At 42.8% G+C, this 20636-nt stretch overlaps 1 non-coding gene and 1 pseudogene across 1 annotated transcript; both read left to right on the forward strand.

Moving 5' to 3' along the window:
- Positions 1 to 1544: 1544 nt before the first annotated feature.
- On the forward strand, positions 1545 to 20636 carry LOC139285280 (alpha-2-macroglobulin-like; annotated as a pseudogene).
- trnak-uuu (transfer RNA lysine (anticodon UUU)) lies at positions 15000 to 15072 on the forward strand. Its single transcript has one exon. It is a non-coding gene; the product is annotated as a tRNA-Lys (tRNA).

The following is a 20636-nucleotide window of genomic DNA, read 5'->3' on the forward strand; positions in this document are numbered from 1 at the left end:
TGACACCGATTGATCAAGATTTCATGAGACTCGTGTCGCACAGTGAGACAAGCAAGATCCCGCCGTGTAAAGGGGGCTTAGCTATTGTTTTTATGCAGTTCTGTTGCTATGCTACACACGATGTCGAAATATGCTTCAATAATCTTGTAAACTGGACTAGAAGGAATCACTCACAATGACAGTGTTAGAATATCCAGGATCTAAGAATGTAGAAAATCTATCTTCATACAGTTGTTTTGGGTTCTTTCACAGCTTTTCACCTTTTCGTGAACAATACCGGCAGTTAAGTATTCCATGCGTAACTCACAGTGCCACACAGAGCACGCCCCCGTGACATAATACAGCACATAACAGCACACATACAGGTTGCTGAGGCTGTGGCGTAACAATGAGATCGTCAATGCGGTCACACTATCTCTCATGGTTAAGGTGTTAGCCTTAAGTATAAGATGATCTAGATTCCCTGAACACTAACTTATTTTTGTTTGATTTAACAAACAACAAAAAAAAAGTAATGATTTTTTCACCTCCTTCACTCTCAGGCTGAGGGAACAGAGATGACAAAAACCACAACTGGCTGCTCTGTCCACGAGGTCAGTACCAGTTTGGACCAGGAGCTCCTAAACCTTTTCCGTGCCAAGGACCCCCGCTGCTCCAGCATGCAGCTCCATGTGCCTGCACCCTGTGACCTGCAGACAAAGCACTGACCACTGCGTGCCTTGATGTGGACGCCGTCCGGTACGGTACTACAACGTCAGCGTGCATAGGGTTACGCTGGTGAAATGTAAGGAAACACACACACACACACACACACACAGTTTATTGAATACAAAAGTTCAAAAGTGCTCGAAAAACTAATTCTCAACTTTCAAGTACAGTGACACTGCTTTTGGAATTTCTGTGCAGAAAACACATTTTTCCACTCCCAGATGACAGCGTAGTGTGGCTAAGAGTCATTTACCAAATGAAAATAGTAAACATTGGTGAGTCACTGTTGTTCTGTTTCCGAATACATCTGGGTTTTGTCTGTGAGGATAAATAAATAAATAAATAAAATAAACAAATGCGGAACTTTTGGTGTTCAGCACATATACTTATATTTTACATTTTACACAACTAAAGGCACAAAAAGTTAAATGCCAACAAAAGTAAGTAAGAGATTAGTTGATAATGAAAATAATTGTTAGTTATAGCCACAATGAAGAGCCTTTCATGACACCCGAGCAACTGTGAGATCCCACAAGTTGCTTTAATAGTACTTAGTCCCCAAACAGAAGGTTTCATTTTACAAAAAGTAGTTGCACATTAATTATGAAGGGATTCTCAGTATGTGCGTATAATTTGTAATGTTTTGATGGTGGTGCCATCCTTCTAAACTATTCAGAAAGTGACATCTCGAAAAAGGGGGTTGGTTTGGTTTACATGCGTCCCCCCACTTTGCCAAAGTGTGTTTGTGTGTGTGTGTGTGATAGGTGAAAGGGGGGTGGGGCTCTGTAGCAAAGACTATTTAAGAGAGGAGACTCCAAAGATCACACCAGTCAGTCATGGGTCTTCCTGGGATTCAGCCGTGCACACGGACACTGTTCGTCTGCCTGAGCTGGATGCTTGTGAGTCGGGTGGTGGCAGAACCGTAAGTTTTGCTCAAAATGTCCGAAAAAAAATACTTCCAGTGCAGGGGAATAGATTTGCAGTGTTTAAGTTTTGCTTTTGCATTTTCAGCAACTCAGCAGAGGATTAGCATCATCGGCTTATTTTCTAGCGCAATCTTTTGGGTTAGAGTTTCCTCCATATCGGAGTCTATGAGGTATCTACTGTATTGCATGTTTGTTTATGCAGGCAGTACATGGTAGCCGTTCCTGCCGTTATCAAGGCTGAAGCTGAGACCAAATTCTGTGCGAGCCTCCTGCAGCCCGGTGAAAGTCTGGCCATGACCGTCACTCTGATCTCCCAAGAGAAGGAGACAATCCTCCTCCAGAAGACATCCAGCACGGAGTTTCATGCCTGTGTTCAGTTTCAGGTCACCTCCTCCCACTCTTTGTTTCACAAGTTCATTTAGTCCCCATAACATAAATAATGATTCACTTGGCTGGTCTCTATATTTCTGCCACAGGCTCCTTTAGTACAGGATGATGAGGTGCAGAACTTCAAGGTGGAGGTCCGAGGCGACACCTATTACTCAGAAGAAGTCAGGAAAGTCATGATCAAGGCCAGTCATGATCGACAAATCACATTCATCCAAACAGACAAACCGATCTACATCCCTGGACAAACAGGTAACTGTAAACTGCATATAAACCCACTGCATGCTGGTACTGGCTTCACACCCCCGCCATGAAACTTAAGAAGAAAAATGATGAACAGACGGCTACAGTACCTCGGCTGAAGTGAGATCTTAACTGTTGATGTCATTGTTTTAGACTGCACGACAGATAATGAAAAGCTACCAGGATTTATCTCATTTGTCATTTCTGTCATCGATAAAATACATTTCATTTCACCGCTTTTGGCGGAAGCTTCACGTAAACTCTTTGCATTTCTCTCAGTGCATTTCAGAGTCATTACACTGGACACCAAGTTCAGACCCGCCAATGGGCTGGTGAGTTCTTTTAGACCTCACCCAAACACAGCTGAAGCAATGCTGAATGACATCGGTGCAGGCCGCAATTTGTGTCCCAGTGGGCCACGTTCATCAGCCCAGCCAGCGGAGTGGAACTGAACAGAATAAAGTGAAACCCACACGAGTGCACTCTTTAACCTCTATGTGTTTAATCAGTCTGTATAAATAGCTTCTCCCGTTGACGTTCTGGGTCAATAGTACAACCAGGGCCCATTTATGGTGAGGGCCTTCAAACATATCTTGCTGATGCTGTGAATAGGCTGACGCTTGTTTCAAACTTTGCAAGATTTCGTCGCAGAGAATCAAATTTGAAGCTATGAAACATCTTGATGTCTATTCTATTTAAAACTACATTAAGCTGTATTCCTCCACACAAACACATACGGGCAAAACACAGGAAGTAATGTAAGTTTTTTTTTTTTTTTTTTTTTAATGATAAATATTAAAAAAAAGAGAGGAAACATAAAAAGCATATGTTATATCTTGAAATAAGAATGTCGCAGCTCATTATTTACTGTAACTGGATTGTGGCGCGTCATTGTCGTGGTCACGTCGTTTTTAACTTTCATTTTGGACAGTAAGCGGCTGTAAAAACAACTCACCCTTTAACAATCCTCTTTGTGCTCTCTCCTTGCAGTACGACGTTATTGAAATGAAGGTAAGACTCTGTGGTAAACAGGGAAATATTCACAACCAAATGTGTATTGGGGCCCGTTGGCTTGTTTTTGTAATCAGATTTGTACAAGGATAGTTAAGTGACCCAATGGCGATTTTATTTCCCTGTTATTTTATTCCCCTTCTAAAAATAAGATCAGAACGGAACAGTTTGAGAGTAGTTCAAATTGTAGTGAATCATATCTTAAGTCAAGTTAAGTCACTTTTTTTTTTAGTAAATAGCATTGTTTTCACATTCAGGAATGAGAAGTACATGTTTACGTTATCTCTTGCATGATTCAGCCAAGATAAAACCTGGACGACAATGAATGTCGACTGTGATGTTGACGGATGTTCACCTCACTTTGAACGCAGTCCTTTTGAGTCGCTCAGACAGACACTCACCATTGCCGCCCTGCCCAAGCGTACTTGCGAGTACATTGTTCCCATTCATTTGATTTAACAGGATGCTCGCAACAACATCATTGGGCAGTGGCTGAACAACACGTCCAATGGTACAATATTGCAGCTTTCTTACTCCCTGAACTCAGAGGCCCGTGAAGGAAGCTACAGCCTTATTGTGTGGACTGATGGAAATAAAATATCACATGAGTTCAAGGTGGAAACATATGGTAAGTTACGGCCCTTTTTCCCACCCACACTTTGTAATGAACGAAGACTGCTAACCACCGTACTTTGCCCTCAGTTTTGCCAAAGTTTGACGTAAAAGTAATAGCCCCTGATGAAATAAACGTTGGACAGGAGGAAATCAAAGTGAAAGTCTGTGGAAAGTAAGTAATGAGACCTGCTCACTGATGTAGAACAATCTATATTGGTGAACCCTTTTCAACGACACACAAACATTTTGTTAAAACTACTCATCCAATCAGATATACGTATGGACAGCCTTTGCCAGGCAGCGTTGAACTTGAGATGCTCCCACCTCTGAGCTCTGCACGTTCAGCCAATGACACGACAGCCCCACACTACAAGCAGATAAAGCAGGTACAGCGATAAAGTGATTTAGAGGAAAAATAATACTTTTTCAATGAGCCATAGCTACAACTAGAACTCTGTTCAAACATGTTTTATTATATTGTTTTTGTTTTTTTATATATTTTTGCACTATCTAGACAGAAAAGAATGGCTGTGCCACATTCATGATTGAGATGTCCACTTTCACTAAACCTGACACAAGGGCACTGTTTGATAAACTGTTTCTCAAAGCCAAAGCGGAAGAGGAGGGGACAGGCAAGTTTCAGTCGACATATTTTCAAAAGCAGTGTCTGAAAAATGTTTCAACAATACGGCGTACGCGCTGTTGTAACAGGCTTTTCTTACAGGCGTTTCACTCTCAAAATGGAAAACAATGGAGCTCTCTTACGCTGTTGGAAAGCTGTCCTTTGTCGACACGCCCAAGTTTTACGACAAGGGACTCATTTTGGAGGGAAAAGTAAGTGACAGACGTGGTCTTCACTTCTTCAGCGTGAAGACTACAGTGCAGCTGAAGCCATGTGCGTTCTCAGTGATACATCTTTTTGCTTCCAACAGGTTAAAGTGGTGAACTTCAATAATACGCCTATTCCTGGCAAGCTGGTCCATTTGTTGGACGGTGAAATGTGGTCAATACGTCTGCTACAGAATCTCACAACTGATAGCAATGGCATCGCCACTTTCTCGTTAAACACAACCAACCACAACGAAGACATCCAGCTAACAGTAAGTGGAGGATTATGGTGTTAGCAGGGGTTAAATTAGATGCTTCCTCCTCTACTACTCCCTCACTTGCGGAGTCCCCCTGGGATATGTCTTGAGTCCCCTATTGTTTTACGTACTGCCCCTCAGGCGTATCATCGGACACAATATCAACTTACATTGCTTTTATGGATGATGCACAATTGTATGTCCATGCTTTCATTGCCTCCAGGCTTGACTACTGTAATGCACTTTATTCTGGTCTGAGCAGGCTAAATCTCTACAGACTACACCTGATTCGAAGCACCTCCTGATGATACCTCCTGACTCCACACTTGTCCTTGCTGCCCATCACTGGTTACCTGTTTGTTTGAGAAGTGATTGTCGTATTCTATTGCTTTTTTTTTTTAAAGCCCTGTATGGTCAAGCTCCTGCTTATATCTGTGATGTCCTAATTTCCTAAGAGCCTGATTGCTGACTGAGATCCTCTAGCAGCGCTCTATTAATGGTTGAAAATCTTGCCTTGTCACTAAACGTGGCTGGGCATTTGCTGTCTGGGCCTCTCAGCTGCGGAACTCCCCGCTGAAGTATCTCAGAGGCTGTTCAGACCTGGTATCAACATGCGTCCTGGGTGATCCGATCACAAGTGGGCAGCTCAAAGTACGTCTGGGCACACATGGCATTCACATGCGTCTCCAGTGAGCACTTGTGATCGGATCTCACTTCTCTGCTCTATATGCAAATACAAACGTACATAACTTCCATTCACACAGACCAACTGTACAAAAACTATAACTCACTGATTTTGGTGAAACTTGTGAAACGTGTTTTAAGGAAGAAAATATTTTCTGTTTTCCCTCTGATGTCCTCCGGCCTCAACTCTCAGTGATTTATGGAGTTTCCTGAGGGACAGATAGCTTTAACTTTACTTGTTGCTAAAGTAACCGCTAACTGTAGCTGCCATTAGCCCATTAGCTTGGTTAGCTGTGCAGCTAGTGGTCCAAAAGTCTAAATAAAGTTTTATTGAACCTCCTCCCGGTGGTCCAAAGCTCCCGTGCTAGCAGTGTAAACACCTACACTCTCCCGGTGCTCTGAGCTCACAGTCCAGGTAGCTGGGTGCTAGCTGCATGGCTAACTAAATAACACCAGCTACAGTTAGCGGTTACTGTCATCTAGAGATGCGGAGGCTTGCCTACTTTTTCTTTTTTTAACTCAACACTTACATTTGAGCGCACGCCTCTTAACCTTAACTAAATGAACATCAAATTTATAATGAAATGATATGAAACATGGTCATTTCATATCAGCGTATGATGTCGATCAGGAGACTCGTGCGTACTCCGTCCACGAGGATCTATTTTGCCTGTCGTTGCGGCGCCGTTGAGGCATTTTCTAAACAACCAATATGGCTGCCACTGATGTGGAACGTCCTGAATCCGCTATCACGTCAGTATGAAACGAACTGGACGGTAGCTCACCTTACGTACAAATGGTAAGTGTTGGCTTCTAAGTCATGTCGTGCCAAACGTCTGTGTGTTATGTTGCACTAGAAGCCATATGAATTGGATGTTGGAACCAGCTACCTAGCCTTGCTCTTTCACATTTTGAGAAAGTGCGTTCCTTTAATGTGGCCCAGGACCCATCTGCGCACACACTGCTGAAAGAATGTGGACACAAGCTGCACAGACCACCTCCGAGCGACTGAGATCTCAGTGCATCTTTGGTGCATTCACACCTGGTATTAGAGCTGTCTACTTGTGATCAGGGTGAATGTTGCTACCAGGTCTGAACAGGGCCTCAGGCAGGCCCTAACTCTAGTATTATAGTGAGTAGAATTGTATGGAGAAATGTAAATATGATGATCAAGGTGTTAATTCTTTTCCAACATAGCATGCTTACTAAATCCAATAAAGAGCAGGTATGAACTGGCACCCTGAACATCGCCTATAAAGCTGGTACACTTAAATTATTGATAAGATATGAATGAAAGATTAACTGGAAGAATATGACTGCTGATTTTTTAGAACTACAAAAACACTCTGCCCAGAGTGATGCACAACATTAACCACGTGTTAGAAAACATTTCTGTCGCAAAGCCTAACCAAGTAGTTTCGGTGCCTAAACCGAACAAAGCTGTGACCAATGCGCAACACCCGCAGCGGCCAATAACCACCCTTGGTCGATACTCAACACTTGCGGCATCACCCACGGACGACGCTCATGCCGGGTGGAAATAGCTGCGGTGTAAATATTTGTACTCAGGTGCAAATAGACACTCTTGCCTTTCATTTTGAGAGGCCGTTCAACCTGAAATCTGAAATTACGGGGGTTGAACTTGAAGTAAATGTTCCTTATTTCATTGAATGTTTTACATTGTAGGGGGAGGTGCATCTCTGTCTCAGCCTCACCTGTCGAACAGTGACCACATATTCTGTTTTCTTTTGGTTCCCATGATTTTTGGGTTGCCAGTTTGTGGTCACTGAGCATACTTAGGTTAGGATCTGTCTCTGCTTTCTATCTCTGACAGCAGAGAGATGTTCTGCCAATTCATTGTCTCTTTACTTTGGCGTTTAGTTTCTTCTTTTCAATGTTCCAAACAGGTTTCTTTACATTGGAAAGCAGTGTTATTGTGAGACTAGTCAGAGTGTGTTTGTGAGAGGGGGCAGTTAGTCTCAGCTGACCAACTGGCATAGGGGGGCTCTTTTCTGGGCTCAGCTCTTGGGTTTGGAGGGCTTTGGAATGGGTTAATAGCGTGTCTTCTCCACAATCCAGGCTAGCCTCACACAAAGGCCGGAGCCAACACATCGTAGTCCACACTATGAGAGTGCACATCACACGGTGTCCTTGGTCCTTCCATCTACTCCTTATTATAAACCAACCAGCTCTCTGGAGGTGAAGAAGAAGGAGAAACCACTTCCCTGTGACAAAGAAGAGAACGTCTTCATCCAATATGCAATAGTAGGAGAGACCCAGGGCTCTGTGGATGTGATGTATTTGGTGAGTAGTGGGTGAAATGTGTTTACACTTTGTGATCAATTGCAACAGCTGAGCTAGAATCCACTGTTCAAAGGGGCCCATAAACATCACGATCATAGTAAAAATTTGGGTTTGGTCTGCTGGGGCCGAGTCGAACTGAATTCGTTGTAGTCTGGGTCACTTGCTGTTGACATTCAGAGGATAATATCCTTCGTTATGTGGTGTTTAAGGACTTTTTTTTTTCTAATCCAGTCAGGACCATCATATATCAAACATGTTGGGAAACTAAATAATGGAGAATAGAGGGGAAATTGAGAGACAATTATTTTATAATCCAGTTCATGTAGGTTTGCAGAGGGCTGAAGCCCCGTTGAGGCATTTTCTAAACAACCAATATGGCTGCCACTGATGTGGAACGTTCTGAATCCGCTATCACGTCAGTATTAAACGAACTGGGTGGTAATCATGTCGTGCCAAACGTCTGTGTATTATGTTGAACTAGAAGCCATATGAATTGGATGTTGGAACCAGCTACCTAGCACACCTTCCATTGCTCTGATTGGTTGTAGCGTCCAGAGGCATTTTGGTCTGCGCCTGTTGATAGCGCCCCCCCTTGGAAATCGAAAATGAGCGGAGGGGTTCGAGACTAATTTGCATTTGCGAATTGGTCTGGCGATGCTAGTCAAGCACAACAAATCATGATCTCTAATGTACTCTAATTGAAGACTTCTCCTCCTGTGTGTATTATTAACCATTTGAACCATTTTCTCTTCAATTCTCCAGGTCTTATCCAAAGGAACCATTGTCATGCAAGGATTTCAAAAGGTGGAAGTGTGAAATGATCCTGGTAGGTAAAGATGGCTTTAAAAATTTGATTTGTTGACACTGCTCCCATGCCAGTCCTGTTTCACAAAACAAAGATTTTTCAGAGGGATTTCGCTTCATTCTATATTTGGCGGAGAAAAGACAAGGCTTTTGTTCAGCTAGCTGATTCACATGGATGAGCCGCACATTTTTTCAGTCAATTGAATTTTCCTACATTTAAATTTGGATTAAAGTTTCCAACACCTACACTTGTTGATGTACTTAGAATCTGTAAAGGACGTGCGTCGTGTTGGTTGATATGTTTCATTATAACATTCAGTTCGCTATTGCAGTGACCGAGGGCGAGGTGTCCTTTACATTGAAGGTGTCTGCAGAGATGGCACCAGAATTCCAGGTTGTGGCTTACACCGTTCTCCCCAATGATATTGTGATTGCCCACAGTGCCGACTTCTCGACTGAAAAATGCTTCAGTCACAAGGTCAGTGTGAAAACGATGAAGACATCTGGAGGCTAACCTGAGCTCGTCAGATTTTGGTGTGAAATGATCTGTCGGTTCGGTTTAATATTTAGGCGTCTGGTTTCACAATGGTTTGGTTCGGTGGCAAAGCACAAGAGAGGTATGTCCACAGCCAGTGGTTCAGGTGTTGTCAAATGGCATCAACCTGCAAATATTATATATATCTTTTATTTGAAGCCTGTAAAACTGACGAATTTCGGTGAGAGATCCGGTGGGCTCACAGCAGGGACTGTTACAATAAGTACTGTGTGTGGATGTGCATGTGCATGTGTGCATGCATGTGTTTGTGTGTGCCAGGTGTCCTTGGAGTTTTCTCCATCCTCAGCTGTACCAGGAGAGGAAACCACCCTGCAGGTGACGGCCCATCCGGGCTCTCTGTGCGGTGTGAGTGCCGTTGACCAGAGCGTCCTCATCGAGGAGCCAGGGAAGACTCTAGATGCAGACAAGGTAGCTGCTGGGATCAACCACAGTAGATTATTTTGTTTATTCATTGTGTTCCGTGTTACTGTAGTGGGTTTGTAACCTGAAAGTTACAAGTCTACGTCCTGGCATTGGTTGGCAAAATGTGTTTTTAGGGAGTAATGCTCTCCATTTCCAGTATTTCCTGCTAAAATAGAGCAAGACACTGACCACCCAAGTATAGCTGCCCAGTAGGATGAGGGTCAGTAAATTTGACCCTAGATTCCCATAATCCCCTGAAGTCGACTTGTTTCGTTGTTCATGTTCTCATCAATCATGGTACCTTGTATATACAATATAACTAATGATACAATATATACAATATAACTATCTGTCAAAAAACACACACAAACGCAGTATCTACCTGTAGCTGACATTACATAACAGCCCATTTGATGAGCTTTTTTGGGGTCTTGCTCTCCTGATGGTTTTATTTTTTCCATCGTTATATATTATATATAATATATGTTATATTATATATATCTGGTTCCCAAATATATGTTGACGTTAGCTCAGATATCCACTTTGAAATACAAGGACGTTGCTCCGGATGGTAGTTATTATAATTAGAACTAGCCAGTCCGCAGAAAAACAGTAGGTAATTGCGGCTGTAATTATTATAGGGGAGTGAAAAATGACCCACATACACTCTCCAGACGGGATTAAAATCTCCCCACCTCCCCTAGAGACGTAAATCCTGTCCGAATGGGGCTTTAGGTTGTCTGATGCTTCGAACACTTGCAAGCTGTAATTGGGAATCTTTTCCATCACTACCTTCCGTCCCAATGACATAAGAATACCCCATAGTTGTCAATACTTTTTTATTAGTCAGTCCTTAACATTTGGCAATTCATAACCTTGACTCTCATCTTTCTTTTCAGATATTTAACTTGTTGCCTGTTAGGACATTTTCACTAATCCCACACAATGTTGAAGATCCTGTATCATGTTTAAAAGTGAGACAAAGAAGATCTTTTTGGCGAAGGCCCAAACGTGACAAGGAAGCAAGCGCAGTTTTCAAGGTGATTCTTATGCAACAATTTGTAAATGAATTGGAAGATACTGAATAACGAACTGCGCAATTACATACTCTAATTCAGATCCAGCTTTGCAATGACGTTTTCATATGCTGCTGGTTTATCTAGAAATTGGGCCTGAAGATTGCCACAAATTTGATTGTCAGGGTGCCGACGTGTGTGAACTTCAAGGGAACAAAATACTACCAAGAATACAACCCTGGTGAAACGTCTTTCTTATGCCGTAGCAAGTGAAGCTCACTGAATATTAACAAGCATACCTTCAGTAAAGTTCACTGTTTCAAGTTTACTTCTGATTCTGGTTGAATGTTGTCCTGTTTCCTTAGTCATGTTAGAAAACATACAGATGCCATTCACGTATGCCATGCCACGCCATGTTCTACAATTAAAGACGGTCCGCACTTTCTTCCCCGAGACTTGGATATGGAACCTGGTGGAAGTTGGGTGAGCTTCTGTCTCAGGCCTCTTTACATGACAGGAATGTTTTTTTTGTTTTTTTTTGATGTTGTAAAGAAATTGAAACTGAAAGTGAATTGAAAAAAGGAAACCTCAAAGAAACTTTTGTGTCTAGTAGTTTTACAAATAGCATGAACAATGTGCTGTTTTAGAAGCTATGTAATGTGAATTACTATTTGCTACAAGGAGGGATACAGTACAGGAGGTGCCATGCTATAGTTCCAATGGTCCACTGTAAACCCCAAAAGTCCGAAAAATGTCCCATTGGACTGAAAGCCCATTTTCCGACAGCCCATTATCCTGAAAACAAACCCTCATTGCTCTCCCTGCAGTTGTTAGGCTTGAACGCATCAGAAATCCACCTACACACGCACCGGCTGATTTAGATAACATTAAATATTACACAAAATGTATTTAGTGATTTTGATAGTGACAAAGGAGGGCCCAGATCCAGTCACACTGGGCCTCATGCTAAGTGGTGCGTTCGATTGATTCATGAAAATTTGATGCATTCAGAAACCAAAGCACAAACAAAAGAGTCCAAGCCTCCTATATCAGTGGTAGGCTACTGGTCATGTCCAGATAGTCTGTCTTTATTCAAAGGGAGAAAAACTCTTGTTTGCCTTTGATTATGCTAGTAGAGTGAGTCAAACTCCTGAGGTCACATAAAGGTGACATCTATCAAGTTGTAACAAGGAATTTACGACAGGTTTGTGCAATTGAGAAGGTTTACTCAATCTGACTCGGAACACTCAAACGAGCAAACCTCATGAAAAAGAGTTTGGGTTTAGGAAAAGAGCACGAAAATGTTGAAAGTACGTCCCTCTAACTCATAGTGTGTGTCCGTGTGTCACTGTGTATCTGCTGATCCAGAGAGTCCGGAACGAAGGATGTGTCCCTCACCGTCCCAGACACCATCACCACCTGGGAGACGGAGGCTTTCTGTTTGTCCCCTCAGGGTTTTGGCTTGGCTCCTCGTAAAGAGCTCACTGCCTTCCAGCCCTTCTTCCTCGAGCTCAGCCTGCCTTACTCCATCATCCGGGGGGAGAACTTTGAACTGAGGGCCACCACCTTCAACTACCTGTCCAGCTGCATCATGGTAATCAATGCTTTTACACTCACAACAACTGCACGACTTACCGATCGTATGTGCTGGACAACAATTTGGGACGAAAGTCTGCAGCCTCTGTAGTCAAGAGATATATTCTCTAAATGAATTTGTGGATTTACGTAATATATACATTGTTTGACACAGAATGATAAAAGAAAGGAGGTACTGGGCATAGACTAAAAAGTATCCATGATGTTTGCCTTAGATTTTGTGAGGTGCTCCATATAATGCGCTCTTTGCTGGATGGAATTTTGTCCTATATGACTGTCAATCCTTTTTTTGTAACTTTTCCAGTTTCAAGTTCAAGCTCTTTAGTCATATGCACAACGATTACAGTGAAGCAGTCACTGGCAATGAAATTCCCAGTTCAATGTTCAAGGCACATTTATTTGTCAACACAGGGCGGCACAATGAATTTAAAGTTGTAGTCCCCGTCACGCTACACACACAGAACGTACTGTGTATACAAATATTTACAACTTGAATGAAATAAAAATAAGAACAATATATGCAGTTACTTATGTACACGCAGCATATAGCGTAGCTCTATGCCATTTATCTATGGTGCTGCTGACTCTCTCCACTGCAGTCCCCTTTGATGGAGATTTAAAAAATTTGATGGATGTTTAAAAGTGACACTGTGTTTCTTGAACAGGTCAATGTGACTCTAGCCCCGTCCTCAGATTACACCCTCACCCATCTCTCTGGTGCCCAGTACACATCCTGTCTGTGTGCCAATGAACGCAAAACCTTCAGCTGGACCATGTCCTCCTCAGTCTTAGGTAAGGGTCAAACATGTCTCATTGTTTCCAGAGTTTATGTCAAAATGATTTATTCTAGTTATTTATTATTCTATTTTTCTTTTTAGAAATAAAATGTTTCATATTTCATGCATACAAATTCATTGCGATGCAGAGGCTTTATACAAGAATTTGTGAACTACATAAAACTAGCTAATCTGACTTTCCGTCACAATGTGCCACATATTTGACTTCACGTTGAGATCAGAGCTGTTGATTGAACCACTCCCACTTTGTACCGCACCGTACAGCACCGCGAACTTCAGTGTCCAAGGTGACCATGGAGCTGAAGTGACGGCGCTCTGACGCCAGTCTAGAAAAAAAAAAGAAAAAGCTGAAGGTGCAGGTGATCGATCTTCATACAGGATTTTTGATCTTTTTAGGGTTTGTGAATGTGACAGTGAGCGCTGAGGCTGTGGCATCCCACGTGTCATGTAACAATGAGATTGTGAGCGTGCCAGGCCGAGGTCGCGTCGACGTGGTGACGCGACCCCTCGTAGTAAAGGTGGGAAGCCTGAAAACAAGACGACAAAACGTTTAGCCCATAACCTTATGTTTGATGACGAAATAAACAGACAATGTTGATGTGCGCATGTGCAAGTTGGATGATTTTCCTTTCCTTTCAGGCTGAGGGAACTGAGATGACAAAAACCTTCAACTGGCTGCTCTGTCCAAAAGGTCAGTGTAGTTTTTGGCTCTGTATGTGTGTGTGTGTGTGTGTGTGTGTGTGTGTGTGTGTCTCTTTGAGAGTCAAGCAGTTGTGCAGCATTTGCTACGCTTGCATCTTCAAGTATAACAAGTTGGGGCCATAAGCACTCTTTGAATTGCTATTTAATTCACAAATGATTCTGATTGCTGTAATAAGGTAGTTGCTTCTGCACCAGTGCTCATGCGTGTGTTGTTTTGTTTATTTCTGTACCCAGGAGAGGCTTTGACTGAGGAAGTAGAGCTACAGCTCCCTGAGAATGTGGTTGATGGATCTGCCCGGGCGTCACTATCAGTGCTTGGTAATCTGATTATTTAGATTTGAATTCACTGTAACAAAACGACCACTGGAGGGATAACTGGTTCCATTCCTTTTGAAGCACTACAGTAAAAAGTCATAATTCTGGCATAATTCTTTGAACCGTGGCACTGTCTAAAGATCATACAGATGGCTGTGCATATTGTAGCCACTTAAGTAATATTGCAGATATTTGACTACGGACTATTTCGACTGCATACACGACAGTCCATTTCAGCTCATTTCCCATACTGTCCCAAGAACTGGAACTTAGGCTACCCACCAACAGTTTAATCACTGTGTGTCAAATTCATCGAATTAATGAGCTGTGTTTTTGTAAAGTGCTGCTGAGATTGTGGACATGAGGGACACAATAAAGGTGTCCTGTGGAGTTTTCTTTTAAACAAGCAAAAGTTATGTTTACATTCGTTGTTACTCACCAAAATGTATTGTGCATATCCTTGAGAGCCACCTGCGTGTGCATAAAAAAAATATGCTACTAGTGTTACCTTTAAAACACGCTTTCCAAAGTCCAAAAGGTGCTATCCAACATGCATATTTAACACATTAAAGCAACATTAGTCAAATAAAACAAAGTCAAAAGGTTACATCTAACAGTCTCAACAAGTCAGTGTTTTTATACAGGTGACATCCTGGGCCGGGCCCTGAAGAACCTGGATGGGCTGCTGAAGATGCCGTATGGTTGTGGGGAGCAGAACATGGTGCTCCTGGCCCCAAACATCTACATCCTCCAGTACCTGAAAAACACCCAGCAGCTGACCACAGCCATCAAGGAAAAGGCTACCAATTTCCTAACCACTGGTGAGTCCCTGTTCGTTATGTATCGAAGCCTGGGTAGCTCAGTTGGTAGAGCATCAGACTTTTAATCTGAGGGTCTAGGGTTCAAGTCCCTATTCAGGCGTATGGTTTAGTGTTTCCGGGATGAAACATGTCATCCTGACAGCATGCCGTTCATGTATGAAAGGCTGAAGTATTTCTGATTCTGAAACACAAAAACCCAAACTCATTTTTCCGACCAGAGACTGACGTATAGAGAAAGGCCTAGGACATATCTCACTGAACCTTTGTGGCGTCCCATTGGCTTCTCAAGGGGTGCTTCTTACACTGAAGTGAGACGAGGCCTTTCTGATGTCTTCAAGTTGGCTGTGAATGTAGCTCTGGCAGGCTTGTGATGACCAGCAGCCAAAGCCTCAGATGGTACGGCATGAGAATCCTTTCATGGATACGTAAAGAGTGACATGAGTATAGTTTTGGGGATGTTCCTGACCCAGACAGAACCTGAAGAAGAAGACGATGATGGAACCACAAGCATGTTGCATCTCCGTGATGAAGAGAAGGTCCTGGAGAGTTTACACATTTTATTTCGGTGGAGGAGAAATATGGAGTGAGACATGCCAAGCTGGTCTGTCGTACTTCATTTGAGACTAAGAAAGGAATGAGTCAGGAGTGTGGATGGCAATAGCCAATAGCAAATGCAATAGTAAAATAAAATCAATGCAGGCATGTGCTTTTCTCCCCCGAGAGGGATGCAAAAGTGGAGGGGCGTGTGTGTGAGAGTCAGAATAGTCATTCATGCATTTTCTCTTATTACAATCTATGACAAATTCTATTGTCCCTGCATCAAAATCAGCATGTTAAATCAAAGCTTCATACGCTTCCATATGCTTCACACTAAGCATGACATATGAATTAGTATACGTTCAATTCTACATTACAAAGTCAGTCCCTTTTGTCCCTCCTTGTTTCCTGAGTTCATAGTGCCATCTGTGATCATTTCCAGGCCACATCCTGGAGTGTGGGGGTATCGGCTGTCATCACCTTAGGGTGAGCTCGTCCCATCGTAAATTAGCCATTTGTCACTGTACCTTCTGTCACTGTTCTCCTTGAGTCCCGCAAGGCCTGTTTCGTGACCCAGAGGCAATGTGAATAGCGAAATCAGGAAAGGTTCGCTTCATTTTTAAAAATTGTTCATCATCCTCATCATCATAACACTACAATAAGACAGACTGATATTGCCAGAGGGCTTCCTGGTGGCCATGCCGATGGGACTGATGGAGTGAAACAGGGAAGGAGGACTAGAGAACTGACCTATTACGAAGCCTATCTATTAAAGCCAATTAAAAATGGCAAGTGAAGGACGAATCAGGCATGACCTTAATGCCTGGATGAAGTAATAGTTTTCCAAATAGCTGGTGAAACCCATATGAAACTGTACTTTGCAACCTACTGCATGACTGACTAGCTTGCAGAAGACCACCGATTGGAGTATACTCAAAGAAAACAAACCAAAAAAAGAATGGTGGTTTGATGGTTGACATCTGTGTGAGAGGTTTTAATCTAAAAACGTTGTTTGTTTTTGAGCTTTTACTAATGATCACGATCTTGATTTGCATGTTATCATTGTTCTACAGGCTACCAGAGACAGCTGAACTACAAGGACAATGGTGGTGCTTACAGCACCTTTGGAACAGGAGTCAGGAACACGTGGTGAGAACATTACTGAATCACAGGGACGCACACCAGCACATGAAATAAACTTCAAAACTGCAGTGCAGTACTAATGAACTGGTATGTGAATGTCTGACCTTGTCTAACGCGCATACAGGTTGACCGCTTTTGTGCTGAGATCGTTTGCCAAAGCACAGTCTTTCATCTACATTGACCCGGCAAATATAGAACAGTCCAAGGCTTGGCTGGAGAGTAAACAACAACCAAATGGCAGTTTTGAACAGTCGGGAAAACTCTTTAACAACAGAATGAAGGTAATCTGAAAGTCTTGTGGAATTTGTGTGAAAATCACTGTATTGTATTCCTTAGTGTATTCCTCGTTTATGTGCATTGAGAGCGGCTGTTCATAGATTTCGTATCATCAAGAGACCTAAGCAAATTTCATAGAGCTGCAGAATAGACTGTTGATCCTCGGTAACAACAACTGTGTTTCTTATTACGGGAAATTATAAGATTCCATGCCATGCTGGATTTTGAAGATAGTCATGCCTTTGATACCTCCCGGTGCTTCCCCTCTACAGGGTGGTGTATCTGATGAACTGACTCTCAGTGCTTACATCACTGCTGCCTTCTTGGAGATGAATATGTCAGTAACTGTAAGTAAAAGTGTCTGTTTTCAAAACTCTCCTGTTGAGATGCAACTTGCACACTTCATGGAGGAATTCGAAAATCAGTTCCAACAAACACAGTTGGCAGTGTTCATGGGTGGGAAGCCAGTGGGGGATCACGTCTCACTGGTTTTAACAGATGTAGTTGACTGCAACGTATTGTATTATACAGTACATTTCTAGGGTTCGACACACTTGTAACAGTGTTTTCCATCACGTTGCCTCCTTGATTACAGTATGTCTTCTCAGTCTGCACTGGTTTCGTTCCCTTCTACGAAGTTTGGACCCACACACCTGAGACAAATGCACACAACTACAGCAAACCATCTGTTGTATCTGAGTTGAATTGTTTGTACATGACCCCTGATTAGATTAACTTGATAACTAAGGTTAGGATCTATGGAAAAACAAAAATGATATCGTTATTGTGAGAGATGATCAAAACCTCTTCTTTCTTTCTTTTCTTTTACAGCATCTTGCGGTGCAGAGGAGCCTGTCTTGCCTCAGGGAGTCCATCAGTGACCTCAGCAACACCTACACTACAGCTCTGCTGGCGTACGTCTTCACCCTGGCCGGAGACGTGGAGACCCGCGCTCACCTTCTGAAGCACCTGGACACGGTTGCATTAAACCAAGGTGCGTCGCCATCCTAAAACAAATCCTTACTGTCATGTTACTGTCAGCTTACCGAGTGCCTGTGCATGGATGGCTGTTTTTAGGAGGTGTCCTGCACTGGTCTCAGACAGCGACAGAAACGTCAGCCTCTCTGTCTGTGGAGATCAGCTCCTATGTGCTGCTGGCCAAACTCAGTGGCTCCCCTACTGCTGAAGACCTGGTCTACGCCACCCGCATCGTCAGATGGCTGACAGGCCAGCAGAACCATTATGGAGGCTTCTCCTCTACACAGGTACATCCCAGCTGCAGTTGTAGCTGAGGTAGAGCTGCTGTACAGGTTAACAATTCTATTAGTATTATTGTGGATTTTAATGGCATCCAATGTTGGCCTGGCAGGAAAATGCTCTTCTGCTTAAAGGCAGAATGAGTTGTATAGACTCATACAAAAATAATCCCACTCAATCATCATTTATGGCCCACTAGAAGTGTCTGTATCTGCAGAGACCCTGCCCTCCGCCTGGATTTTCGTATTTTGCCATGTTCAGAACGTTTCTGGGCGTGAACCTTTGAGCAGTGGGTGTGTAGCCTCCAGCCAGTAACAGGATGCAGGATGTGAGGGCGGGACTCGGCGGGCGACGAGGTGCCAGATCGTAATCTTGCATCCAAGAGGAATCTAGGAGCCGGGGGGCTTATAAGGTGGCGAAAAAGTCAGTGGGTGCAAAGAAGAAAGAAAAAAACCTCATGTACTCTAACCAAGAAAGGGCTGATCTATTAAAGTTAATAAAGACCAAGTAGGAGGCAAACTCTTATCGCTAGGTTGCTAATGAGTAAGAAATCCTGTGGCGTCTTTGATTTTACAAGGATTGTTTTGACTTTAAAGGAAAAAAAAAATGTCTGGCCCTCCTCCCACTCAGACAGATTTCCAGCCGAGGTGGCCCGGGTCGGGCCAATCACAACCGTTTATCTAATACGGGGCGGGTTTGATAAGATGACTGACAGAGGAGCGCTGTTGAGGCATTTTGAGGTCCAACTTTTCTGTGTGTGTGTGTGTGTGTGTTGCAGGACACAGTAGTGGCTCTCCAGGCTCTGGCCCTTTACTCCACTGTAGTGTTCAGTCCGAGGGGTTCAAGCACAGTGACAGTCCAGTCTCCCAGTGGCCAGCTGACATTTGATGTGAATCCGAACAACAAACTGCTCTACCAGGAGAAGCTGCTGCAGGACGTGACAGGGAAGTACAGCCTGGAGGTGAAGGGAACTGCGTGTGCCGCAATGCAGGTCAGAGGAGCCTGTGGCTCTTAACCTTTTTCTATTTTGTACACATACAGTACATACTATATAATGCCACTAAGGTGATCTCAGGCACAGGTCAGTAACAAAATCTGCTTCAATTCTCATATTCAATTTTCATGAATATGATCTTAAAACCGTCTTGTTTTTCAGATTTCTCTTCACTATAACATCCCAACTCCCGCTGACGTCACCACTCTCAGCGTGAAGTCAGAACTATTGGCTGACTGCCAGTCTCAGATACCTAAACTGTCTCTGATACTGAAGACCCTGTAAGTAACAACTAGATCCTACTTATAGCAACAATACAGGAATACCTAGTCTAGGCACAGTATCCTGTCTTTGTGGGTTATTTAAAACAGTGGAAAACACAATAATGCTGTTTGTGGTACTGTTCCAGGTATAGTGGAAAGCAGAACAGCACAAACATGGTGATTCTGGATGTCAAAATGCTCTCTGGATTTGTGCCAGACCCAAGTTTTAGGAATATTGTGAGTTATTACATTGACTTTCACCATCCTAGAAATGTTTGTGTCTGTTGATGTCATGATGACGAGATAACCCAGCTGATTATCATCTCCTCACAGCTCAAATTTTCCCGGGGGGTGGATCGTGTTGAAGTGAAGGAAGATCATGTTCTCTTGTACATAAATGAGGTGAGAGGAATTCACAGTGATAATTACGAGATGGTGGTCTCCAGTTTTGTTACAGATTATGCCATTTATGTATATTTATGTTTTTCTTCCAACAGTTACAGAAGAACTTACCCATCCACTACATCTTAGAGCTCGTACAGGAGGTCCCAGTGCAGAACCTGAAGCCAGCCGTGGTCAAGATGTATGACTACTACCAGCCAAGTAAAACATATACTCAGTCCTGCCAACCATTCATTATCTGTACATGCTTGAATCCAGTGTTTGAGAAATGAAGGAGATTTCGCACAGTTTTATTTGTTCTTGAACTATATTGTTCTCCCTTTTTCCTCTCAGGTGACCAGGTGCAGACAGACTACATGTACCCTTGTCCTGCAGGTAACAATCTATAATAATGTATACGAAGACTGTGACATTTGTTCAGATATTAATTTAAAAGGGCAGAAACACAACATTTCCTCCAAACCAAACCTACATGATGTATTGCTCAAGAACCCTTACACTCTTGTTTAGTATGGCGCAGATTTTAGACATTATGCTGATATATACTGTTTAATTACTTCAGCACTGATACATCAACAAGACATAACATAACTACTTATTAAAGTGAATATGTTAATTAAGTAATTCTATGAAACAAAATAAAGCTACTGGAAAATGTAGACTATGTGTATTTTGAGTGAATTAATCAATTGTTTTCTGACTGATTTTCAGCTTAAAGTGTGAAGTGTGGTCACCCACTCAACCCCAGGGATCTTTCTGAGAAGACATCAAATGTCACTGCATTTTTATTAA

This window comes from Enoplosus armatus, chromosome 5 (genome assembly GCF_043641665.1).
Source record: "Enoplosus armatus isolate fEnoArm2 chromosome 5, fEnoArm2.hap1, whole genome shotgun sequence".
Classification (NCBI taxonomy): Eukaryota; Metazoa; Chordata; class Actinopteri; order Centrarchiformes; family Enoplosidae; genus Enoplosus; species Enoplosus armatus.